The 27,356-nt window shown below is 42.9% G+C and overlaps 1 protein-coding gene across 4 annotated transcripts in view; it reads left to right on the top strand.

The window, feature by feature from the left end:
* The first annotated feature begins 2,918 nt into the window (after nucleotides 1–2,918).
* mGluR (metabotropic Glutamate Receptor) overlaps nucleotides 2,919–27,356 on the top strand; it is a 271,206-nt gene continuing 246,768 nt past the window's right edge. For 3 of the 4 annotated variants that reach the window (XR_015320567.1, XM_022789810.2, XM_086979508.1), the window contains exon 1: nucleotides 2,921–4,937. The gene's annotated coding sequence lies outside the window, so the exon portion shown is untranslated. Of the gene's footprint in view, nucleotides 4,938–27,356 lie in introns of all 4 variants that reach the window. The other variant, XM_086979510.1, reaches the window with a different exon arrangement.

The raw sequence follows: 27,356 nt of genomic DNA, 5'->3' as shown, positions 1-27,356 counted from the left end.
ATGTAGTAGTAAATAATAAAGTATGCGCCCTTTGGATCGACGCCCTTCTGCCATTTTTCTGGTAACACTATGAAAGTTTATGCCACTGTCGAACTTCTGTGGTTTCTGGAGACAGGAAAACTCAGTACTTCTCCATTGAAGTTAAATTAACACCATTGAAAGAGTTCTGCAGAAACCGAAGCACATAATGGTGTGATCCTGCAAGATGTGGGCCATACGGAGGGTGCAAATAAATTTCGCTTCCAGATTTCCTCAATTTTATCTGGGTGGCTGAGGGCGTATGTGACCTGATATTATCATAGTAGTAGAAGATGGGGCTTTTTCTGTGCACTAGCTTTCCATGGATTGCTAGCGGTTGACAGTAAATGAATCGTCTTTCTAGGCGGCACTAAGTTATAATCACTGCTTACTAATCCCACCATTCTCCTAGGCGTTAGTGTTGACTTTTTTTTTGTTTTATTATCCTACGCGACCCACTTCTCATTACCCGTAATGAACCGTTTTAGGGCTTCGCAAATAGTTTTTTTTCTAGGCGTTCTATTATGAGTCTGGATATAAAAATTTATACAATTTCTACAGTCAGATCTCAGCTTTGCCGACACAATTTGTATTACCATACTCGTGGCTAGAAGTCATCTAGCTGCGAAAACGTTCAATATGTTTTCAGTAACCCAATATATATTGACGTGGTGGTTGGACGGCCCAGCTTCCGGCAGAAGGCCAGTAGCAATCGCTATTTTAAATATCGCAAACTATGCGTGAGCGCTACGCAATTTGTATAAATAAAGAAAATATATATATGTTAGAGCTCTAAGCAGTACAAATGGTCACCGACGGGACAGCTTTTTACCCAGATCAGCTTATTAATTGTTTTCAAACTGTAAATTCCTTCTGCCTACGTGATCACCATCCTGTGAAGTCGTCGAAAGCTTCTCCTGGTGGGTCGTCTTTGACTGCATATCATCTAATTTCATCCTGGTAAAGCCACCCACCCGTTATCTTCGTATATCTGCGAACTTGCTTCCTTGTTCGATTAGCGTGTAGAGATGCCCGCCATCCCATCTACTGCGGTTGTCTGCAAGTCGCTTGTGACCAGAACGTAGAAAAACGCATTCTCGATTTTAGCTTTGCCGTCGTGTGGTCGTCATCCAATTGGCCGCTTACAGCGCCTTACTTCGGCGGGAGCCGCTATTTTTTTTATTTGTATTCTCCCTCTTTGGCCTCTTCCTATCGGTGTACTCTGGGAGCTCCGTGCTCTGCCACTAGCGATACTGGACCTGCCAGGAACATCGTCTTATCCGAGGATGTTGCCTCGTTGCAGCCCTCCGAGCAGTCCAGCTCCGCTAGCTGGACAGCTAGCTGATGCGTTTCTGATCGGTCTTCGCGTTTGGTTTGAGTCGCACGACATGTGTTATAATTGCGGATTCGACGCCTCGACTATCATCCGCCTCTACCACACATCCCTCTTCAGCCCACTTCGCCGACGAAGGTTTTACAGAAAGGCGAATATTTCTCGCAGGCATCTTTCTGCTAGTTTCCAAAGATATAGATGGTGAATGTCGCCGTTGCTTTGTTCATCCATGAAAGACGATCAAGGAGTCTTAACGAAGGCGTCTTACAGTGACGATGCTATGTGCTAGAATCGACACCTTCCACTGATCGAGCTACACTGCTACAAGTGCCCATCTGTATAAATTACCTGGTAATAACAGTAGATTAGATTAGAGACTCGTAAACTTACTATGGAAGTTGACGAGCTGATCACCGATAACACCGTCATAATGTACAGATGATCAGCCATCGTCGTGGAAGTTAATCACACCCGTTGTCACAGATTGGAATTTTGTACCAATATTATTTATCCAGTTAGAGTACAAGTTATCCAGTAATAGCGTAACTATTTTCAGTGTTAGATAATGTAATTCTTGAAACATCGTATGTACGTTATTTCTAAAAATACACGTATATAATAAAGTTTGGATGGTAGTTCGGTTTCTCGCATTTCGTGGGCTAAACCTGGCCCTGAAAGTATTAGGAGATGCGAACGTAGGTCGATTCATTCGATGCGATCGACATTCAACCTATTGAATGAAGCTAACTCACTTCATTAGGCCTTACTTCGTTTTGAAGTTAAGCGAATCCAGCCTTTTTCTTTTTTCCTTTAATATTTTCCGGTTTTTTTACTGTATGTGAATATGATTACCGCATCTAATGAGCTCCTCATATGATCGTACGTGCTCCGCTCCGAGCTGGGAGCAGTTTATTTGATTCATCCGCGAAGAGTGGAACTCGCGGTCTATTAGTATATGGAGTGAACTTTGACGGAAATGGAATTTTACTGCTTTTCAACCTTTTGGAAATAAACGAGGCGGTGAATATGCCAGTTGCGATAACGCAATATGTTTTCACAGCACAACTTCTTTAGCTGCTTCTGTTTAGTGCATAGTACAATATAAGGTCCGATGGTATTTAGACGTTGTTTTCAGTCGTCGTAGCCTACTAGCCTTTCGCGTGGATGTTACGGCTATTACGCTTTTTTCTGACGTCTCATCAAATGCGTGATTTTTAAACTTAAAGGCTTAAAAACTCACTTGAACAGTTTATTACGGTACTGCATGGACGTGCGTAGTCCGTCTTGTTTCGAGATACTTTCCTCCTAAACTAGGTAGCAGCAGTTGGCGTTCAGGAATAATAGATAAGGAACTCTCCTCGAATGACACATGTGTTCGTGCGTACACAGTCATCGTATACTTGTCTAGGGCAATTCGGCCCCTACAGTGGCGGTTCGTGCTTGTTTGAAGGCAAGTTTTCATGGGCAACTGCTAGGGGGCGCTTAAACCGTTACCCGCCAGTCGCGCGGGTTGAGGTTCGCGCCGTCTCTTTGAGGACGAGGCCATCACCGCTGCCACCAACAGCAGGAGCAGCCGCACAGGCCAGCACTAGGCCACTGCCGGCCACTGCGCCGGTCTTCTTTCAGATGTGCTCTGCCTCTCCGCGGCAACGGATCGCCGTGCGTCGAGGTGCCAGCTCTATTATGTGAATCATTGTCTTGTCGAGTTTGCCGACACCAAAACAGGAGAAGGAGACGAGGAGGAGAACGAAAGGAGATCCATCGGTAGTGTGACCATTATCGTCTTCATTGCATGCCTGATGCCCGAACGACGAGTGACAGTGAGTCCGTAGCGCAGACCACATCTAAGCTGCAGGCCGTTCTAAACGCAAGAAAAAAATCGATGGACGGCAAAAAGAGGAAACACTTCACGCTGCTTCGACGGCGACAGTTCCCGACAGCAACGAGCATAATTACTATAACCTAGTGGCTACAGCAAATACGAAAGAACGTAAAGTAACGAAAACTGCCAAAAGTAAAGAAGCCCACCTGCTCTCCCCCTAACTATTTCACGTACGAAACTGATAGCCATATATTATTGTACTCTATATATGTAGGGAAAGAAAGAGAGCACGAGCGAGAGAGAGATTACATATACATATGTATATATATAAAGCACAGCAGAGCAAAAAAGAGTAATCATTCCTTTACGAAAAGTGCGAAAGTACGTAACGAATAAGAAACAGAGAAAAAGTTTTTGGGAAAAGAGACTCATAAGTAGTCACCACGAAAGAAATGATGTGGCTGATTTCTTCTGTGTCCTTCTATATTGAGGTATATCTTATTTAAGGTCACGCGCGTGAGACACGCCAATGTGCATTGTCAACCATCGCGGACGACGGTGATTGTTCCTACTGTTGCCTTCACGATTGCCTTCACGAGAAAAAGCTCGAGTGTGATACTAAGAGCGTGCGACTCCAGGAAACGTCATGCCGGCTGGTTGATCAAACAGACGTTTTTGCTCGTCGGAGCTGCTTAAGGACATAAAGAGGACCCATTCGAAGTGGCCTAGAAAAAGGAATAAAACTAATAGATGCACTAAAGAGTGGGACTTTCCTTAGATAGCTCACCATCTGTAGCAAGCGTTGTCGAACTCATAAAGAGATGAATCATTATTTATTCTGGCAGTAACATGGATCACATGTACAGGGATTGTGGGGCATGACAACACATTGCTGATTATTGCCGTGCAGCCCCGAAAACAAAGTGCCATCCCGTTTAATGCTAAACACGAAAAGAAAAAAGGATCCAGGATCCCACTGGAAATATTTGCATTGTTGCCATATGAACACAAATAATGATAGTGTTACCAAGCGTTTTTGTTGCTGTTGTTACTGGAGGCATTGGCTGCAGTAACATCATACAACACCAGAAAACTTCAGCATGGTCTTGTAGCTGAGCATCTCCGAGAGAAAACTAGTTCTCGAATGTTTTGTTGTTTCGCCCTTGGGGGCAATGACCGGCAACCAGAGGCGGCAAAAATAACGAGCCTGACAACGAGGGCGCCCACATTAACCCCACCAAGAAGTCACTGTCACGTTGCTATACGTCACATAGCGAATTCTAAAGGCCCTGAGGCCTACAGAGTGTTTGCAAACAATTAGAAGAGCTAATAATCTGATCTGTTCCATCAAAGCTTTACAAACTAAGAAAGAGACAAAAAACGTTTGCTGATGACTAAGAAAAGACAGATTCGAATGTCAGCGATAAGCAACAGTGTTTTATAATTATTATTGTTGTTGTTGTTGTTGGTGGTTGTTGTTGTTGTTGTTGTGCGAGCCTCGTCCGTGCCAACATCGGGGTGTCTTTGGTACAAAAGTGACTTCGTAAGTTGGCTGCTTCTCGTGCCTGATCCTATAATAAGAGCCACTATTCGGCTTGTGATTGTTATCCGGTTACTGCGTCAAGGTGTGCGTTGTTATAAAGCAAGAAAGAAAGGAAAAACATAGGACGGAAAATCGCGGGCTGTTTTAATAGGAGGGTGACAGGATACAACGTGTCACAGGACTACGAGCAACGACCAACGACCACTAAGACAACATCAATGGTAAGCAATTCCTTCGACTATGTTACCTAGAAGACAAGTACTAGACAAGCGTATGCCGCGTTGTGGTTCACGTGCCCTGTAGGCACAACAACCAAAGTGGGGCTTTAGGGCAAAAAAAATCATGAGGAAGATTGTTCTCACGAAGGACCAGACCGCTAGAAAAATGAGAAAAATTCGGGCAACTCTACATAAAAAGTACACAGCGAAATATCGAAGTCTACAGAAGGAACATACGTTATACGCTGTGTTTGTTAATGATTGGTTTTGAAACTGACAGTTGTCCCTAGTGCATTAAGCATCAACGACTCTAATGTTTAATACCGCTACATTGTCTCAGGGCATAAAAATGATAGTGGTTCAAGGTCAACATCACTATACTTAGAAGGTGCCATTATTTGTCTCTAAGCTCAAATCGCACTTCATCCCATAAAAATGCGTCCTGATGAAACAAGTCCCTTGGCGAGGGCATGATTTTACCTTTTGTTGCCTATCCAGTATAAAATGTGTGTGCCTCGTGCAATGGCTTTTAAATACAGAATGAACTCGCATAAACATCTTTTGCATCGTTTTGGTGGCGTCTGTAATCAATAAATTAACTTCGAAATGGCACATAGATAGGGTTACGCTTTTGTGCGGAAATCAAACGTAGCTCATACTTTAGTTCGATCTATGGTCGTTTGGATGAAATAGCAGCCTTTACTAGTTTGATTAGATACTGCCGTTAATGGTTCGACCTTACCGTTGCTGTAAGGCCATTTTTCATACGACTGTGTCTTCATGACTATTCGTACCGTTCAAGCATCGAAAAGGGGTGCTGAGCTGAATTTTGAGAGCCTTTTCACGCGCTCTATTCAGTAATGGTCGGTTCCGCAGTGGTTCAATTAGTATATTAAGGATTACAGCGCAGATTAAAACGAGGCATTTAAATCACGCTTAATACGCTTTTTACTTTTTCCTATCAGCAAAGGCCTTCGAATTAGTGTACTAGCACAGAATTTACGAAGCCTGAGCTTTTACCTGAGGTGGTTAGAACTGAGAGGCCTTTCAAAAATCGCACGGGATGTTGTGAAGAGAATAGTTTGCCACGATGTCAATATGTCCACTAGAAACATCCTGTAGGCTGCTTGATGAGCAGAATCAATGGCCTTTAACATGCTGTAAATACATCATGCTGCGCAGAAGCTGACCAGTCTTAATAGCAGATAAATGCTTAGATAGTTTTCGTGATCGTAGTTTTCTAGAATAATATATTTAACTATTTCTCCTGTCACTTGGCATCTTTGAGCGTCTATCCTTACTATAAGAAATGGTTCATCCTTTGCTTTGTGGGAGTCGACTGGTAGGAAAACTCGGAAGGAGCCCTACATATGGCCTCTACGGATCTTAAAGATTTTTTCTACATTCCTACTCACCATCCCTTGCCTATAGTTAGGCAGGCGATTCCGACTGCGCGGATTCCCAAGTAGGTTTATTTTGTTTTTGGCCCCAAACTCTAAACACTACAGATGGCGCCGAATGCTAAGCAGCCTGTGTTGCCCCTTGATTCTTTAGTCTACGGTAGGAATGTTCCAAGCAAAAAAAAAACCGTTTTTTCGGGTGGATATTGGAGGGAAGGGTCCCGAGGATGCTCACATACGTACACATATAAAGAAAAATCGTTGGCAAATTGGAAAAGACCTTCCAGTCCAGCGGCGGCTAACGAACGTTGAACTCAGCTGGATAGAACCGAAGAAACAAGAAAGAGACAGCTAGAGGCGGTAGAAGGAGCACAAGAAAAGATTGCCACAACTTCGCTCCTATGCGCTCAAGAGAAGCCCCGTTGTTTGATAAGGATTTCTGCTGCGTGCTCCAACCCACTTCACCCCTTCAGCGCTCAGCGTTAGCCACCTAATTTTGTTCTTCTCAATGAAGGAATCTATCTGTGAACAGGCATTGCGTGCTGTGCTATTTTCGGAAGAGGAAACAAGCTCTTCCTTACGGCTTATTTCTGCAGCCGTTGCATCAGCTGAAGCAAATCGGAAGAGCAACAACGGCTAGGCCGGGATGCAAAAAAATGACCTATTGCACCTTATCGAAATCGGAGCGTCGTTCGTGGTGGTTTCCTTCTAATACGACAATAAGACTACTCTTTTACAGGAACCAATACCAAGCAGCGCTATTATGTGCCGATTCAAGGCCGCACATAATAATTGACCTATTGCATATATGGGTTAATTTTGGAACTTTGTGGAAGTAGAATTTTATGCTCTGAGCGATCGATAGACCTCACAATGACTACGTTTGCAACTCAAAACCGCGAGATAAAGGGGCATCGTCACAACTCCGTCGGAGACTACCAACATTCTACAGAATATGTGTGCATGTTAAAACTAATTTGTATATTTTTGAAACGAAGTCGAAATGAGTACCTTATAGAACAAATCGAACGCTTGAAATTATAGTACATCCGGTACGATTAGGTTTAAGAATCGCCGATTCGGGAATTTCAGCAGCATTGAAGCATTGGAGTATAAACACGAGGTGCTAAATAAGGCGAATCTTTAATAACATTGGAACTTCGGGCCAGAAGTTGACTCTTAGTAAAGGGTGACGTAAGTTGGGCTAACGTATCTTCCAGTCGGCTGGTACTACGTATTAGGGATAAGCGCAACGGGACGGCAATATGGCTGGACGGAGCAATCTGGTCTTGGGTTAGGAATCGACCAACTGCCTGAAACTATGATAGCCAACATTCGTTTGTGCGCAAAACCTATAATTATCGTATAACTAAGCGCATAATATTGCCTTTAGAGGCCGATATAAATTTGCCACAAACGATAAAGTCTAACTCCCGTTACCGACTCGTATACCTCCACGTAGTAATGTGTATATACAACATACAGTATCGTATTAGAGACAGAAATATGCCAGGCTAATTATATTGTGAATTTAGATAAAAGCCATTTTGGTCCTGTATACTTGGCGAAGAAACTAGGGGACGATAAATTTCCATATTCTCTTCACGATGCGGCACACTCTCTTCAACGATGAAGTTCAACACCGTACCGAGCATTGAATAGCTCTGACGTCAGGTAAACTAGAGTGATTATAAGCAACGGAAGATAATATTGTAGTATCTCAAGCTAGTATTATTATCCACAATTCAACTTACACCTATATACGGTTTCTGATAGTACCGTTTGATTAATGAAAGCATCGCACTGTGATAGTGGATAGATCAGGCGACATAGACACACGGCCTAACAGCGATACCGGAAGCATAGAGGTCGAGCGGCCTGGATTGTGCCTATGTTCGGCAGTGAAAGATCCACCGTCGATGCCTTGACGATCCTTGGCAGAGATGAGCACAGTACGGACGATTGTGCCGGATAGTGAACAGAGCGTGAATTCGGACACGAATGGTGCAGCTCAGGAACGACACAGTCGATAACCTATAATGCGACTCATTCACCTGTATTATAAAGTGGAGGTGCTATCTGAATGAATCTGTCCTGTCCATGCAGGCGGCGCTCCGTGTCTGGTGACCCTGTTAACAGTAGGATCAATCCATTTACATATAAAAGTGCTCTGCAACCCGCTTGACTAGATAGTTGACGTCGTGACGGCTGGCGCCCTAATTCAGGCATCGTCGTACTAGTCGATCATCAGGCTCTGAGGCGTCGATCGTTGCAACATGTTTCTGAAATTAGCATATTATAGTCTGGCTCATCAGTTGAATCATTCCAGTTGCCGCAGCTGCAAGGCTGTCGCACAATTGTGGCCGCAGATGCGGACAGAAGCATCGGTGTCGTTGTCGTACTAAGCGCTGCTTTTACTGTCAAAGACCTAGATAACAGCAGCAGTTTCTGACGGGCCGCCGTCGTTGCCGTTAGCGTCCACGGTGACCTAAGGCGGCATTAAGGATCCGTCGCTGCTACTGTAGCTGAACAAGACAGTGGCCGCTAGACACTTCGCTTAGTAGGCTCTGCTGTGTGTGCTGACGCCGACAGGCGAGACACAGCAGCCGATGAAAGACTCAAGGAATGAGCTACTTCGGCGCGGCTAGTAGAGAAGAGTCACCTCTACGTCAGGCGCCCAACAAAGATCATTTTCTTCGATTTCTCTTGCGTCCTTCCACGTTAGTAGATTAGACGGTTGAGAAAGTCAATAACTTTTCGATGAACCTGTACTGTTGCAACGAAAGCTTTTGTTTCCCGCTGATCGTCGCCTATAACAGCGGCGTAAGAAAGCGTGTCTCCTCATTATGAAAAAGTAGTTGTTAGGCCCAGTTCGCCAAGATTAAAGCAACTCTAGCTTCGGCAATGAATCAGCACTGTCCCAGCCGCATTCGTCGTAAAGTAATCCGCAATGCAAAGCCGTCAGCTGGGCACACGCCCTCTTTTTTAGCCCGCTTAATTCGCAGCCATTGTTGTATAGAAGCGGTATGGTGTGTGCAGCTGTCCAGTCGGCAGAAATTTTGTACGATCCATTTGTCACGCATTGCCGTCACGAATCGCAAGAACTTCACCTTAGCGAAGTCAATTTAGCCAAAATACATCTTGCTTGGCGAAAGCTGCGCCGTGTTTCCCTGCGCTGTGATACTCAGCTGGCTGATATACTGCGCGTCTGTCTCGTCGTAGCGCTAGCATGTAATGGTACTACGTTTCTTCATAGTATTCTAGTGACCGGCACAGGTGGATGTCTAATTCAAGATAATGCACTTGTCTAGTTTCATATCCTAGTCGACCGTCAGATGAAAATGGTGAGGTATGTTGGCCAATTTCTAACTTATCAACTAGCCGCTGGTCATTGCATTTACGAATAAAGAGACAACGATCAGACAACTCTATGGAGTTTATTCCAGGTAATCAAGCACTGATGTGCTTACGATTAATTATTATCATACAATTGAGCTGCTGAGACTAACAATTGAGTGTGAAAATACATTATAAACCGCGTAAAATCGCCACTGTTAGTTGACATTTTTTTTTTTCAGAGTATAACTTGCGTGCCAAGACATCATATTAGAAACGTAGAGGTATCGCAGGAGTTCAAATTAAAACGGTCACAAACGTAAGCGCAGATCGCTGAGGCGCGTTATTTTAGTGAAGTTTGCCAGTCTGTACAGGCTAGAGCATGGGCAAGCACAACACAAACAGTTTATAGTAATAATACTAGCAGCACATTGTAGCAGTAGAAAAATCGACACCATGCCCAACGTTACCATATAATCTATTTGCTATGAACAAATGTAAATATTATCACATAATAAATTTCAACATTTAATTCATCAGTTATTAACAAAGGTACCAGCTGTCACAAGCTATCACGGGGAGTTCGATAACAAACCTTTGTGATCGCCTAGTGGGTAAGATATTTGCAGAGCTAGGACACGTAGTGGTTTAGGAGTAACCCGTCCATATAGAGGCTTTGATCCTTGCTGAGAGCCAGCCGTTAAATGGAACGTCAAACGGTAATACCGGACGTCAAATTCGAAATGTGTGTGTGGGGGGGGGGGGATGTGGGTGACAAACTAGACACATGGTGTGAACTGTACTCGAGTATGTCGAATTTCCCGATCAGGAATTGCCACAATGCAGGCCTTAGCTCACTGTTGCTCGCGCCGGAATCAAGGGTGAAGACGAGTGGGTGTTACAAGAACCCGCTTTTTATAGCCGAAAATTCGTCTAATAGTACCGAAAGGCAGAACGCTCAAAAACAATACTATCGGTATGCATCGACCGGTTCCGGAAGGCCCTTGAACCAAGATGATTAACTACATCTAAAAACGTATGTATATATATATATATATATATATATGCCACGCTACTAGTTTAGCGTGGAAATAAAGGCAGGCTGATATGATAATTTGGTCCTTAAAAATTAGGCTAAATCAGTAGTGTTAGTAGTTGCCATCATTGTTTAATAATGTTGTGCTATTATATTCAAATAAAAAAATGTGTAGTTTACTGAGATCAAATTGTCCATAGCAGCGATACTTAACGTACGTCGTCGTGGCAAAGGTACTTAGCAGTACTTCAAATAATGTTTCGAATACAGTGTCCGATATTTAAATCGTCAGACATTACTGCTTCATCGTGCAAAAATATTGTCATATCTAATTTAGAGCCATGTCAAGCCCTTATTCCACGCAACTTCTTAAATAAGTGATTTGAGAATAAAACTGTTCGTCACAGAATTGACCGCGTTTCTTGAGCTTCGTTCTGAACCGTCTTTCCTAAAAGAGCTGTTGTAACTAAAATGCGTAGGTGACCATACCAACGAGATCCTGCCAGCCATTACTTGTGCTACAATCACGTACACCTAGCGTAACTAGACATTGACGTTTTCAGCTTTGAGTTAGTTGTGTATCAACTATTTGAGTCTGTTAGGTTAAAATAGAGAAAATAACTGGAACGCCACCTGCGGGCCGCGCCTTCCGTCTGTTTTACTATTAGGCAATTTTTTTGCTTGCGTAAGAGATAAGATACTAATTATATTCATAGTAGAACAGCGGCCAGTTAACTCCTAATAGCTCCTTCCACAATATAACGTAAACACAGCCTGTTGTGCAATGAGGCACAGTTGTTCATATACCACAGTGAGCGTATGTATCTGTTAGCGGGCACTGTGTTAGCGGCCGTTTCGGTCTATGTAAACGGTAATGCGGCGTTGTTTTCGAACGTGACAAACAAGAAGAAATTTGATTCCGTCAGCTTACGGCCAACCAACTTAACGTCACACCATATGGAGAAAGCAAACTTTTCCCTCTAGGGGAAAAGTATCTAGCCAATCGACTTTTTCTGTCCACATAGGCTTTCCCAACGATTCACCAAATATGTACCCTTTCAGGATTCACTTGGGTAGGACAAACTTACGGGCCCAGATTTTTGCTAGTCTACAGTTTTGAGAGGTAGATTGGATTAGTGAAAATCGGGAACGCGTTATAAAACGTGCCTGAGCTATTCAGGTACAGGAAGACAAAGGATAATTTGCAGCATGCACTGCAAGAATTTCAGGTTAGGCGGATATATGACGTAGGCAATCTGTCGAGTCACCTCAAACCTGCGTGCTTAGAAGTACGACCTGTTCTCCTACGTATACTTGATAGATGGCGACATTCATCAAAAGGACAACCAGCTAAGTCTTTGTTCCAGTACAAATTGTATGCTCTTTTCGTCCTGCATTGTCTAGAAAAAGGTACGAATTCATAATGATAAAAAATTATATAAATAAAATTAAATATATGTGAAAGCCTAGTGATACTAAACATTTGTGTACGACATTAGTAGGATACTATGAGGTCAAAGCAAGGATCAACGGTGAGCTTTTGTTTATAAGTGGAAAATACTTTGGCAGGTGGGTGCAATTGATATCGAATGAATCATTTACCCCCTAACACCTATTGGTCTAGTGGTACTTATTTTTGCTATTTAGGAAAATGTAAACATTTTATATCAAACATATTTCAAGCATTGGGTTCCTTATTATCCTCTACCGTGATACTACATATAGCATATATTCTATACAACATATCATCGCACGAGACACACAGGAGGCTTTGTAAAAGTTCATTGGACCTGGAACAGGACACACTCGTATAATGTGAGTTACTCTTCACGCTTCCCACAAAGGGAAGCATATCTGAAAAATTAACTAAACGAGAAAAGAAAAGAATAGCTACGAGACTAGATTAAAAAAAAGTACGTTAATAGATCACAGAGCCGGATGAATTGACCGGGATACGTCGTTTTAGTGTCGTAGAAGAGAGTCTTAGCGAGGCCTTACCGTTCGATTATATATCCAGTATAAGCTGAAACCTCCAGCCAACGAATCACAAAGCCAGACAAAAGAATACCGGCAACACTCACGCTACAATTTCTTATTTAAATCAAACATAATTATATTAAGGAGTGAATTGATTAGGGTATAATCCTAGTTAAAATAGAAGGTCATGTCCCACAGACTGTAGAGGACGGGTTGCAGCGTTATAAATAATGGGTCAGCCATATTGCCTTTATCAATAGTTATGCCGCGAGCCGATATTTTATTTCCGTCGTAGAAAATAAATTTACAGAGGAAGCATAGCAACGAGCCGAATTTGTCGACGATAATATGATTTTATTTTCATTTAGCTTTGATTTTATTTACGAACAAGATCAGATAGTCTTAGAAAACCCGCATCGAAATTCGGTAACGCTATATTGACCAGATAAGTGAAGCTGTCACCAATCGCGCTTAGGGCACACTTCCAACTAAGGCTCCGTGCGATTTTGGCCTTTAAAATTTAACATTCTCATTCGAACGCAACCTCACCTGTAGGGGCGTACTTATTCTTTCGACAACAGCTTCAACCGCGAGCACGGGCAAAGGCGGGTGCTGGTCGAAAGTGGCCGTCTAACTAATCGTTGCCGATGCGTAGATCAAAGTGTTAAACCAAATCGTTCATCAGTGTTTTTCTCTGTTGAGTCTAGTGGCAGAAAAAGCAAGTGCTTCGGCCCTGTCTTCATTCGCCTAGTATGGCCTGTTATGCTTTTGTCGGTGAAGCGGTTGAGGACGACCGGCCTGCGGGGGAGCAGGGTGGAACCAAACACAGCTATCTGCTACGTCAGGGGCACTTTCCTGTGCTGGCTAACACATCGCAGTTGGCTCATGAGCATTACACGTGTTAGTTTTATGCCCTTAATGCTGCTAACGTGTCTTTGCCCTAATACTACCGAATTTGCACCGTGTTTGACGCGGCTGACCCAATCGATACTGTTATACAACTATTTTAGAAACGGCAACTTTTTTTACCCAAGGCACACTTATTATTTATCATCGCTGTCAAATGCTCACTCACATCTATTTGAATATGCTCTATTAAATATCGGCTAAAAATTATCGATTTCTAACACTTTGGATTACCTGGCGTTTACGCATAAATATGCCTACGGAGTAAATGGTCATTTTACGAACGTGCCGGAACTAAATGCTAAGTGAAATTGTAACAGCACTTGTATTAAGTGGAACTGAATAGAAAAATCAAATGATCAATTAGATCGCCTTTCGCCTCTTTAAAGTAACCCAAACTTTTACGAACGTCTCCGAGGAAACGATAAAAAAAAGTTAACCTAAACCTGTAGCTAAAGATATTAGCCGTTTGAGATGAAACCTACTTGGAAGAAGTTTTAGGTGATTTTATCTTATCTAGCAAGCTGCGAAGCAAACACCCTGAATGAACTAAAATCAGTATCAGGTTCTGAAAAAGTTCCGGAGTTCTCTGGAGCAATCTCTGATGGTCTTTCGATCCTGATGTTAGATAAAATGAACTGTACAATTGTGCATTCCGGCGTGGTTTCTCCTTTCAGAACGAAGGCCAAATGGTCTTCGAAGTTCAGGCACAATCGTCATTTGATTGTCCTGTATTGCGCAGTCATTATATTATCTCTTATATAAACAAGAGGAAAATGGCTGACTTCAACGTTGATTCTAAGTTATCTAGAAACACACAAGTAATGCTCTCATATTAACCATATGCGAAAAGCGGTAGCGGAACAGCGGCATATGGATGTTAAATATAAACGTTACCTGAATTTACTTAAGAATCAGTATATTAAACAAGACCAGCATTATTGATTTCATTCTAATAACTTATAATGAACAAATGTTGAACCTGAAATCGAACAATCTAGTTGGCAGGAACTAGTCAACTCTATAGAACCGGAACACCGGTTTTTTGTTATGTCCAGGTAAATTTCGTCATTATTACGATATTCATCGTGCTAGCGGGATATCAGTGTCGCTGATGTACGAAACAAAATCAGCGCTGTAACTTTTCGAAGTTCGTCCTGTGTCGGTCGCATGTATTGAAATAATCCAATGTTTAAGCATACGTTCAACAAGAATGGACAACTGATATGTATCCCCTAATCACGGGTGCTGCTATAAATAAAAGATAAACTATAGTAGAATATTACGTTACAGAGTCTGACGTATCAATGGCGTGGACGGATTGGCTCGATTATGAAAAACAGTAGTGTCAAAAATTAACATCAGCTAGATGAAGAAAGGTACGAGACGCGATTTCCGATAGCCATGGAACAAGTGAACGCTACTGTTTTATATACTATATATATCTCGCCTATTTGACCACTGTGTTAAGAGTGTCTGCGATATAAAGAATAACTTCGAAAGTTCACATTTTCTCCAAGTCATGTAACTAGCTAGCACGAAAGGGCAAACATTTCAGAATACCCAATGTAAATAAGCATCAGGACGTATTCATCCTCTACCTGCTAATAACCTCTAATAGTCAAATAACCTCTAGGAGTCCTCAATCATATCCCCGATAAAAATTAAACCGAAATCTACAAACGTTAGCTTATAAATAATGCTCAGTGACACACTTTACAGCCCTAAACAAAAATACAGGGTACAAAGCTTTAAGATTTTTACGAAACAGCTTTTTGTCACTTTGAAAAATTTGATATTTTTACTTCTATTACTTTCCAACAACGACTTAGCAACTAACGCCATTATAATGTTTGGGTAAGTGGTTGATTACCTATGTTCGATACAATCATGAGCCATATCTTGCTCGGGTTTCATGTTTTTGGCAACCTAAAAGAAGGATCGGCTTCTTCAGAGACCCATTTATGCTGCCGATACGTGTACGTATATCCCTTAGCAAAACCTCTATGGTCAACCAAAAGGCCACCCTTGAATGAGTTCACACGTCTTCAGAATTTTGTGCCGGGTCGCGCATGTGGTGCGGATACGTGCCGTCTACATTCACTGACCGGTTATCTGGTGTAACGTTGCATTTGTGAGCGATTCGTGAATTTAGTGAAACACATACATTTCAATGCAGCGGGCTAAAGTTGAACCGTACCCGATGCTTATTGTGGTTATCCTTTCACTGATGGGTTTTGCGGCAGCCGAATATAATACAGTGCACTTGTAAGAGTTTGAGTGAAAATGAGGCAGCGAGCCGAAGTGTCATGGATGAAGGCAACCCGTGTTACAGGAAACGGGGAAAGCACGAAAATTGATGTGCTCCCCCAGTCTTCGCCCCATATACAAGAGGTGTGCCGATTGCTCGCCGGCCTACATCGTTCTACGGGAACGGAAAATGCTGTTTTAAAATTAAAATGAAGCTTCTCGCTATTGTTTTTCTCACCTTTCCCTATTTTGGTGGTGCGCGACTTTGCGTCATCCGTTCCGCTCCTCCTTGTGTTGCTCGACCTGGTAGGACCCATAGAACCTATGTCCTTCGAGGCCCGTTGCGTGCTGCTACTGCTCGCACCAGTACGAGCTATGCGACAAAAGCCGATACACACCTAGACTAAGTGTCCGTATAAATGGGCAATCTATTTTTTTCTTTCGCGGCATCTGTCAGCAGCGAACGGACCAACGCTGGGAGATGCCTAGCTTTCGTAGTCAGCAGGAGTATAGGTACCTTTTATTTTGAAATTTCCGCGACTCTCTTAGTCGCAGCGCAATGTGTAGTCGCACGCCACATCTAACTTGCACAGATATAAATAGACTGCATGCATAGGTATACACAAACGCCTGCCCCTAGAGCACCCGTAAGGTAGGAGATACGGGGGTGCAAGGCGCAACGAAAGCGAAAGAAAGAAAATAGAGTAAACACGTAAAGATAGAGAGAAGCAATGCTTAGATACGGTCACTTGAATTTCCGACAACTGCCCACAGTTGTCGTTAGCGTTCTTGGTATAATATATATATAACTATAATATACCAATTCCAGTAGGATAATTTGTTGTCTTGGCTACGGCACCTGTATCCACCTGCACGTATTATTGCCATTAATCGTCGTCAGACAGTTCTATTTTGTATGATATGTTAGTAGAAATTAAGTACTATGGTTGTGCGTTCAGCTGCATATGTGCCTACCTGATGTACAGGCTTAACACTGCGTGCCTCTTGGTATCAAAATTATAATGAAACTTTTTCAAGTTTTACGTTCTAAACCTAAAGCATTACGTCAGACGGCTGTCCCCTCACCCTACTAAGTAACAATGTTACTAATTAATTATTATTATTAAATTGTTGATTTACTTGTTAAATTATTATTATTTAATCATTTCAAATTGATTTAAAATTATTTCCATTTATGTCTATCTCTGGGTTTTAAAAATCGACTGACTGCCGTTCAACCATTTCATTCACCATTCGTTCAACCAGCAGAGGTCTGCTTTTTTGCGGCAACATCGGTGTAAAGCAAATCGTTAAAATAAATATTATGGTAAGCGTAAAGACAGATCTGTTTAAAGATCCGTAAATAGTGATTTGGTGCGTATAGGCTGACAATGAATCTCTTTTGGACTTTGCAAGATTCTGTTCTATAGACCACCGACAGAAAATCTCTGGTCTGCTTCGAGATAACTGAACTACCCCCAACTGTTCTTACGGCCGCTATAGGGACTACTAGTGCCAACAGCGTAAAAGAATATACGGAAGTGTTTCGCTCCATTCATCTAGTGTTTCTCCTTGTATCGTAGTTACTTTGGCTGTCTCGGTACAGACACGTACGACACAGCCCGTGCGTTCTGCTTGCATAGTCATTAAATAAGTAAGCTCCAAAAACTCGAGTCTAACAATCTCATTTCCATGACGATTTAGCATGCTGCTGTTTCCGTTGGTACCGCCTACCTCCACTTCGACAACATCGCATAGAAGCTAACCAGCGTACGCCGACGAAGACGGATAGTGATAGGTAGATCCAAACGTGATCGTGGGTTCACCAGCGACGGTATAAGAGGCGTCGTTGAGGGGGCAAAAGAGTGAAAAGACGAATAATCTGACATTTTACGAAAGCCGGAAGTGGCCGGCGTTCGTCCAGTCAGTAAGTCGGCGCCAAGAAGCATCAACGTTCTACTCGCGTCGCCATTCTGGCTGTCGCATAGCGAAAACGATTGGCTGAAGAACAACTCACACGATATATGCACACCTACGTGATTGTCGGAAGAAATGTTACACGACGTCTTAATCGCGTAAGTTGATGAAAACGATAAAGAAAAGGAAACGGGTCAGTAAATGAGAGGAACCGCGTAAACAATGTGTAGCAGCCCCAAATCTATGGCGTCATGCGGCGCCAGAATAGCTTGCAGATAGCTATCTACAGGTGATACAGTGACTGACGACCGCACATGAAGCCGTCTCAAACGAGAAAGCGATTACCGTTCGTACCCGTCGTTGAGGGCGTATTCTTCAGGGGCTTCGTTGTCATGTGGATCCAATGTGGAAAAGTCCGCACTGGCGGGGTGCCCAGCAGTAGTACCAGCAACCCCTGCAGACGGCGTAGTCGTTTGACGTCAAAGGTAGACATGACGAAATAAGGTAGACGAGCATTGCGGTGAGTGCTCGGGGCAATAGCAGCAATGATAGCCTGAGTTGAAATTTAATAGGCCGTGTCTACAGCTCCTATGGCTCTGACGATAGTTGTGGTTTTTACTTAATAGGAATCTCGGCCGAACCTAGGCGGTACAAGAGAGCCGACGAATGTCAGCAGCACGATGACGGTGGTGATAGTGCAATCAGTATAGCCACGTTTCGCAGTGGCATTGGCACGAAAGTTGATGCAGCGTCCGTTAGAAGCATCTTTCGCGGAAAAAAACGCACAAAAAGAGAATTCATGTTTTTCGCAAAGGTCCTTGTTCCGATAACCGATCAAGCACCGGCTGCAAGCAGATGCAAGTTGTCGATGCAAGAAAGAGATATGCCTCGATTACTATTAGTGGTAGAACGTATGTGTTTTACCTGTTTTACAAATGGCTCTCTTGTTTATAATCCGATGACAATTCGATGAGGACCTGCTATCCTCAAAAATAGCGTATAAGCGATTTCGTTCAGCAGACGTTGTGCTACTTCTGCGGTTTCAAAGGGGTCCGACTTACCTCATAAGTCGGACCCCATAAGCTCTTTTCCTTATGACCTACATCGTCTTACAGAATTTGAACTGCAGCTATCTTCGATTGGAAGCCATCACCCAGCGTCATCAAACGCTTGGCTGTTTCAAAACACAGATATGTATGATATGTACGCTTTATCAATATTAATGTAACGTGGACCGAGGATGACGATATGAGCGTAAGATACAAATGGCCGCCAACTACTGACCTGGTTTTCACTACGTCTATATCTATCACCGCTCTTCATATATATGCCGTTACCTAGTGAAAGGTGTTAGGTAAATATCAACTAAATGTAAACGAATTGTTAACAGTTAGGAGTCGGCCATATTATATAACCTCGACCTGTATGTTTTCGAGAAGCTCATAAATATAAGTGGTATATATTTCTAAACCAGGCGGTAGGGAGCTGACAATGTAAAAATGTATGAAATTTTCTTTCTAGTGGCCATCTCTTCGGTAGTCGTATCGTTAACCGAACGCTCGAAAAAGAGAGCTTCCTAATTACATATCTGTATTACATAAATAGAAGCAACCGACTTAAAGCTTATATCTGATACAGCCATGAAGTTAAATGCACTTTATGAAGCCATACCAAACTGCAATTGAGATTAAAAATTAAGTAATAACAGGTATAGATGTACATTTGAACGGCCTGGCGATATAAGGTTGGTGTTTCGAACACCAATGAAAAACTTTGCATTACGCCTTGTAGCTGGACTTTTTCTTCAAATAGGCAAAAAAGCTTCGAGCCAACTAAACACAGAAGTTTAGCATTTAGCCACACGAAGTATACACTTTTCCTTTTATGCCGATTTGGGCCTTCCGTCCAGTGATTAGAGCTAAGTGTCTGAGCTTTGCACTCATTCATCATTGCTGTCTTTTCGTTGATAGAAACCTTAATTATTTATTATTATTAAAGTGTATTATTATTATATATTATTAAAGTGTATTAACAATTTTCGGCCAATCGAAATGATCGCTGTGCACTTTTTTCATCGCTTGTCGCCTCCATCCTAACGTTCTCTTGCTGGGCCTTGCTAGGCCAATTCATCTATGTACAATATTTTTACTGGTGCAGTCGGTGATTGCAAGTTGCACGAACTTTTCTTCAAAGGCGCAGGCGTACTTCGTCGTTTTGCGTCTAGCCGTTTGTCGGCACTTGGCTTTTCAATAGTACGCGTTCGTTCTTGCCAAGAGCGCTAGCTGGGGCCGGACTCTCAATGACCGGCTGAGAGCGGTGTGGGGTAGACAGCAGCAGCATCAACGTGGCAAGCGGGGTGCGAGCAGGAAACGGATGCTGAGACGGAAGCCATCTTACACACGGGTATTCAACTGTTGAGCTAGCGTTCATAAGTTGCTTGCGCGAAACAGTCACCCACGTTGAACGCAAACACGTATGAAAAAAGGAGCCCTGAGTGCCTTACCAGTCAGCACGAGCTTCCCATCAGCCCAACCAACAAGCGGGCAAAAATTTATGTTAACGTACGCAATGCACAAGCTGGACGTGCATCGTGCGTCTAGCATGGCTAGATTCAACACCATATACGGATTCAAATAACAAGCCACCGGTGAGAGCGTCTTTTTCGAGTTTGATGCTAAAACATAGTCTGGGAGTTAGTACTGCTGCTGTTGCGTAGATCCGGCATGAGAAACGAAGTGTTTTAGCTACTTTCTACTACTACGTCCTGACATTGATCCTTTCTGCTGTGGCCGCAGTATTCAACCGCTAGAGAATCGAGACGCGTATGTGTGCCTTTCAGCCGGTATAATATATTAAATTATATTGAACAAGCATGAATATACGAGCGTAAGGGTTGATAAACACAAATTGACATTTAGCTGTTCCCTTTTCACTATTCGTTCATTTGTATATGAATGCTGATGGATGTCTCCATTATCTGGGCCGATAACTTTCAATTATGAGATTCCCTGCTCTTTTCCTTGTACCTATAAATTACTATATTTTTTTTTATTTTAGGCACACTTATAGCTTTCTATTAATTACTTATTTTCCAAGCGGAGTAGCTTCCTGCATTTAATAGATTCAGTAGTACATATGACCGTTTATTGCCGTTGCAATCAGAATTCATCTTGCCATGTAACCCACTTAATTCGTGTAGTTCGTCGAACCAAGTAAGTACATTAACGAGTGAAGCAACCCTTGGCGACGATGGCGAGCACGACTAGTAGAATATTAGAAAAACAGTAGAGATTGTTCCGTTATTTTATATTTTAACCGTATAGTTCCAAGTTGTGCATTGCTTTTTGCTTTACAACAAATGACATTGGCGCTGTGTAATGTATAGAGCTAGTAAGAGTAACATAGCAAAAAGCATATAGTTACTGTATAGTTTAGCCGGTACGTACATGCATGTTTGGCTTCATAAACTTCTAAATTAATTTAAACAATTGCTCTCCCTTCTGTCCCTGGGCCGAACCTATTTCATGCTTAGCGCAAACGTATATCTGCCGCCATATCTCTCTCCCTCTCCCTCTCCCTCTCCCTCTCTGGAGCCTATGTTTTAAATGATGTGCCTTTCTCATTTATACGAACAGCAGCAGCAGCAGCAGCAGCAGCAATTTCCGGCTACATAGACATTACCTTCTGTAATTTTACCCATTTCTCCATTTGACGGCTCGCTTTAACCGAACCGTCGCCCGCCTGATCTCAGGCGATGCTGCACATCAGTGAACTCGCCGCAATTGACGCTCCGGCACCACTGGCCAAGGATTGCTAGGACTATTCAAAACGAATCGTGGAATCTGTTCGGCGGAGGAGGCGAAACCGCGTTTGTCAGAGGCGGTGGCCTGTTAACGACTCCCCTGAGGTTGTCCCTTTCCGTTCGCCTGCGAGGGTTACCTCGGTGATCGGCGAAACGTCAGCGCGATCGTAAACTTACTCTTTTCTGTTCTGACCGAAACGTCTCCTGGCCTCGACCTGTCAACGAACATCGACAACACCAGTGACAACCGAAAAGAATTACGCGTGTTAAATACTTTCCTACTACACCCATTTCGTCCTTTTTTTCTTCTACCGGAACCCAGTCTGACGGCCAATTAAATTTTCATCAGTTATTCATATCACTACAACGTGTTGCGTCTTTGATCGGGCAGCGAGAAGACTGTACGTAAACGACCCGTAGAAGTCCGCTGCCGACCGTAAAGTCACTTCGATCTGATTTCGTTTGGCTGGTTACAGAACGTATCGATGGTAGAACAACGTTATGATTCCGGTAGGCGCCGCCTCCTTCAGCTAAAAGCAGACTTGTGAGGTGTATGTTAAGGACGTTCACTATCGTATAGGACGAGGGCCATCGGGACAGCTCAAGCGACCTGTGGCCATCACTAACTTCCTGATAAGGGTGTTTTCTACTTAGATCAGACCATTTTGTATTACTACATTGATGAGATTGTAGGAACGTCTAGGTGACTCGAGGCAGTGGAAAGATGAACATAAGAATCTTCATAGAAAGACGCTAGAACCACAGATGAATTCGTCTGATGGCGACATTAACGACAATATATATTTAAAAAATAATTTATCGACAGGTATTTTAATATTATAATCTATTTAACAAAAAAAATACTGAAATATTTAAAACGGGGCACATCATTTTGAAGAACGTCGACAGGGAGAATGTATGCAGTCGTTCTGTTATGTTTTTTTGGAAGTCCAATCTGAGCGATGCAACAGTTGGAAGCATCATGTGATGTGAGTTAAACTTACACGTATTATCAGAAAGGTACCTAACTGTGAAACGAAATTTCAATTACTTAACTTGAATGCTAACGTCTTTAATTAATTTACAATTGCGTCACTTTGACCATACTCCTCATCCCTACCCCGAATACTACTCGGATAATTTAAACTTCAGCTTATCCATCACTCCTTGTTCCACACATCTATCACATGATATTATTTATTCTCTATCTCTCATACGCATGTATTGCCATTACTAAGGGATCAGGTAAGCGTCTCACTTAGCTTAGTAGGACCCTGTATCTGTTCGTTCTTGAGTGGCCAGACGTTCCTTAGCGAGCTTATCAAAAAATACCACCTATACCACTCACTTATTTGCCTACACGGGCGGCCAGATCTATCGACATTTAGTGTCTCTGCAAGCCGCTTGCATCCAAGCTTTAGTATCTCCTGCACGAGGTTGGATGCAGGCGATAACCCTGTGTCCTTTGCGCTCGAATGTCGAGCGAGTCCTTCATCAGTAGCAGATGCTGCTTCTAGCTAAGAGTGGCCGTACCAAATCGTTGGGGTTGGATCAGGTACACAGACGACTCAAGGGCCCTCTTCTAGGGCAATCTCTCTATGATAGTCTATTCTCTTCAGTCAAACTCCGACGTTGACTCACACTAAGCCCTTGCCCTGCGCTAGGCGAATCTCTCTCAGGACTTACGCAGCATAAGTACTGGCTTGCGGCTATCCGTGATAGATAAACACCCTCTGAGTAGATACGAGAAAAGCAAGCTAAAGGGATTGAGTGAGCGGATGAACCCGCGTAGGGCGAGCCAACAGCTAGCGATGGGCCACATATAGGTCTACAGCCTTGCTCCATTAAGACCTCTTTTTCCACTGTTTCGAGGCGACTGACATCGGCCTCGAAGGCCGACCCACATTCTCCTTCTCATTCTTTACTCCGGTCCGTGCGATCCGATCTTATGCCGAGCAGAAACAGCAACCTTTCATTACTGCTGTCAGTTGCGACCAGATGCCTAAATAAAAAGAAACAGAGCAAACAATAGTGTAGGAGCATGCGGTTGAAAACTACGCGGATGGATGAAACCAGTTGGTGATCCATAGGCCGACTCGTCCAGGTAACAGGATTGACTAATAGAGTGACGAGCAAAGATGAAAAAAAGATCTACGCATTCTTCTAATTTTCTCTTTTACTACCCCGCTGCCACTTATAGTCATGTCGCACTAGTTGATTGTCAACTGGCTAGTTACTGCGAGGATGACTCAGACCGTATTGGGTATCATGAGAATTTCCTAAATATGGGCCATGCGGACCATTTTGGCGATTGTTCTAGTGATTGACCCAAGGAAACGGAAATTACTAACAGCAAATAGAATTCTGATATTTCTTTCTGGGCCATGACTAGACGTAGGAGCTGGACAACAGATAATTTGTAGGTTGTAGGCCAATCAAAAAATCAATACAGCAGTAAAGCCATCTACGTAATGTATGCGTAACTGAGTATATAGATTATATGTACAATATACATGTGATCATAAGTGCTCAACAAACAATGTGTAGTATTTACCTACAACATTTAGGTGAAGCCTTAAGTAGCGAACCCTGCAGTATACGTTTGTCTGCCATATAAGCAAGGATAATGCCTAGACAAAAATTAGCCGACGGAAAGTGCAATATTATAGACAGGAATCAGGTTAGGCGGGCTTGCCCGATTGAACCGAACCATATTGCATTTATATTCTTTTGCGCCATAAAGCGATCCTTCCTAAGAACACAGTCGGGTGGTGGCTCGAGAGTGTTGACAGTGAAATATACTTGATTTATATGTATATACAGAGCGGCGTGTGTGTGTCCCTGTATGGATATGGCCGTGTAACAGCGGCCAATATAACAGTGACAGAGTGTCCATTGTTGGCCTGGCGCGAAACCAAGATTTGGCTTGCTGGAGTTGCCTCCGCTTGCAATTCTGATCCGATAACGAAACCGTCGAAGGGCCTCTTAATCTAGGGGAAGCCTTTCTATAGGCAGGCTTTTCCTGCCTGGATTGTCTCGCCCGCCTCCCTTCCTAGTTTTGATTCTCTGATGCCTCAACCAGACTGATCGGACTGTTTGACGCGACTAAACCAGGAATAGAAGCGATCACAAACAGAGCCGGCTGAATAAGAGTAAGCAATAGCAAAGTAGAAAAGGAGCTGCTCCGTGTTGTTGATCGGGATCCTTGTCCTTCCTCTGAGGGATATATATCAGTAGGGTTCGTGGATTCGTCGAATGGTGCGAGTGACGAGGGGGATATCTGTCAACAGGGCTTTGCATTGTCGTTGTTAAGGGTTGCCTTCCGACGAAGCTGTTTTGGCGGTCCCTTCTGCGCCGAGGTCATTAGATCTGTTTACTTTTTTCCGTTCCCTTGCTCAACGATCTCTTGACCAGCAACGAAGAAATCCAGCATTGGTCATCTCGTCGAGCAGCACAACGCTTGACATTGCAGGGAATGGGTAGTGGCGGGAAGCGGGTACTGCGCTGGCGGGTCTGTTCTGCTGATTTGGTGAAGGAACTGATACGGTCTGTGTTTTGGGACAGGTTAGACAAGGCAAATCGCCATATGTTTGATGCTATCACCGCTTTCCAATTGTTTCGTCTTGCCCAAAGACGATTTTCCGCGCCTCTTGGTCTAACCTCAGCTACTCACAATGATACTTTGTCTTGAAAGGCACCAGTCTTGCTTGGCGTTTATGGCAGACGATAAATTCGATCTAGTACTAGTCTCCATGTGTGAGCCTTTTAGCATGGCTCACGTCGGATATAATGTAGCAGATCAGCAATCTTCACGAAATAGAAGATCACTCGATGTTTTGGCATCAGCATAGGTAGACACAACGAACACATGTCACTATGCGTCAGCCAGCAGTTACACATTGTTACAACGTAGCTATACATATTCCTCATTTATTTAAAATATACAATTAATTAAATTGGGAAGCATTATTTGAGAGAAAATAGGTACATTAAAATAAAATTTTATTACTATAATTTATAAGCTGTAAAGACTAAATCTAGGTTTGTTTTATGTATCAACCCTTCTCTGCAATATGGCTTCCGAATTCTTACGCGAGGCTTCTACAGTGACGACTAATGCTAAATTTTTATTCACGAGACAATAGTATCTGAGAAACAGAAGTAACAACTGCTTACTGAGTTGAGAGATTCCTTAGTGATCAAGGGTAAACAGTCAGACGTCAGGATTTGCCGCAACAAATTAAATCATCTACCCGAGCATCACCGATACTGACGCGACCGGCGGTGCGCCCTTGCCGCTGGCACGTAAACGCCTCCACATTTCCAACTACCCAGTTCCACATTACGACTACTGGCGGGAACTAAAAAAACGCAGAGGTGGCAAAAGTAGGTTGAATGCTCTAGGGAGCAGGCACTACACCGCCCTTCGCAGGCCGCGAACCTAGGGAGATCGGCCCTCTTTTTGTAATCGTCTCTTCTTCTCTGCCGTCCATCGAAGCAAGGGCAACCGAGGAGCCCCACAACGAACAAGCGTGTAGAGAGAAAGCGAGTAGAGAATGAAGTGACGTTCCCATTTCGTTTAGGGTGCCATGCGTGCATGGAAGGAGATCAAGCCGCGCTGTACTAAACATACAGATTCCTGCAGATCAACAGTTGTGTTAGGAAAACGAGACGAAATAACGCAAGAAATACGGCGGAAAAAGGCCATTTTTTTGGGGTGGCAGAATCTGAAGGATAGTCACTGCTGCCATACGCGAAAACAGTGGTGCCGTTAAGGATGGCCTAGCCTGGTCCTTAGAGGAATACGTAGGGTACTTGGTTGTTTTGAATCTCCCAAACCGTAAACATTCGTTGGCGGTATATAAAATATGTAGCCTCATATTACAGGCGACGATTGAAGGAACGTTGCTCTGCGTTTGTCGGTGCGCTGAGTTTGATGAGACGTATATTATACAAGAATAAGATATCGAAACAACAGACAATGAAGGTAACGACTTCTACATTAATCTCATATTGGATATCATCTGAAGCTCTTCGACGTTCTTTCATTCCTGCTTTTTGGTAGCGTCTATGCATTTTTTCCTAATGGCAGCTTTTGTAAACCTAAAATAAAAATAGAATTTATTTACTCTCGCTTGGTATTAATCTAATTAATAGAGCCCATATAATAATGTGAGAATGTAATAAAGTGTGCCTAACAATGTGAGCCATCATAATTATGTGGTTCTTAATTATAATATTATTATAATATTGCGGCGAGGCATTTTTGAACACACTGTTGCGAGCTCTTTGTAGCTCTTATGTATATAAAAGTGGTTATAATTGCGAACAATCTAAGAAAAGTTAACAGACAAATCATATTTTTACTGAGAGAGGAATAGATATCTGCATAGGTCACAATCAGGTTACCAGATGGCAGTAGCTGGCAGGTTACCAGAAGGTCTAAGGGCCTAACAATTATGCAGTTTCATCCTTCTAAGTTGCTTCAAGTGTTCGCCAATCTTCCTTCCGTTGTCTCGATTTACCTTTAGAAAGATCTTATCACAATGATTGATCATATGAGTACCTATGCGCCAAGTAATTGTTATCATTGTTATTATTAGTTAGCATCATAATCACGTCCTACCGTGAAACACGTACATGGTAGAGAGACGCGTAATTTAAAGTCAAAAGGCAACGCTTTCTTTAATATATGATGATGAATTACTCAAACAAATCATCGAGCGAGTAAACCTGTGCGCTGGCTCAATGACTACGACTTATAAACGAGACCTTTATATCCATCAGATTTCCCTCGA

The sequence above is a fragment of the Varroa destructor genome, unplaced genomic scaffold (genome assembly GCF_002443255.2).
Source record: "Varroa destructor unplaced genomic scaffold, Vdes_3.0 BEIS01000002.1, whole genome shotgun sequence".
Classification (NCBI taxonomy): Eukaryota; Metazoa; Arthropoda; class Arachnida; order Mesostigmata; family Varroidae; genus Varroa; species Varroa destructor.
The sequence above is the reverse complement of the archived record's forward strand: the minus strand, read 5'-3'. Positions and strand labels throughout refer to the sequence as shown.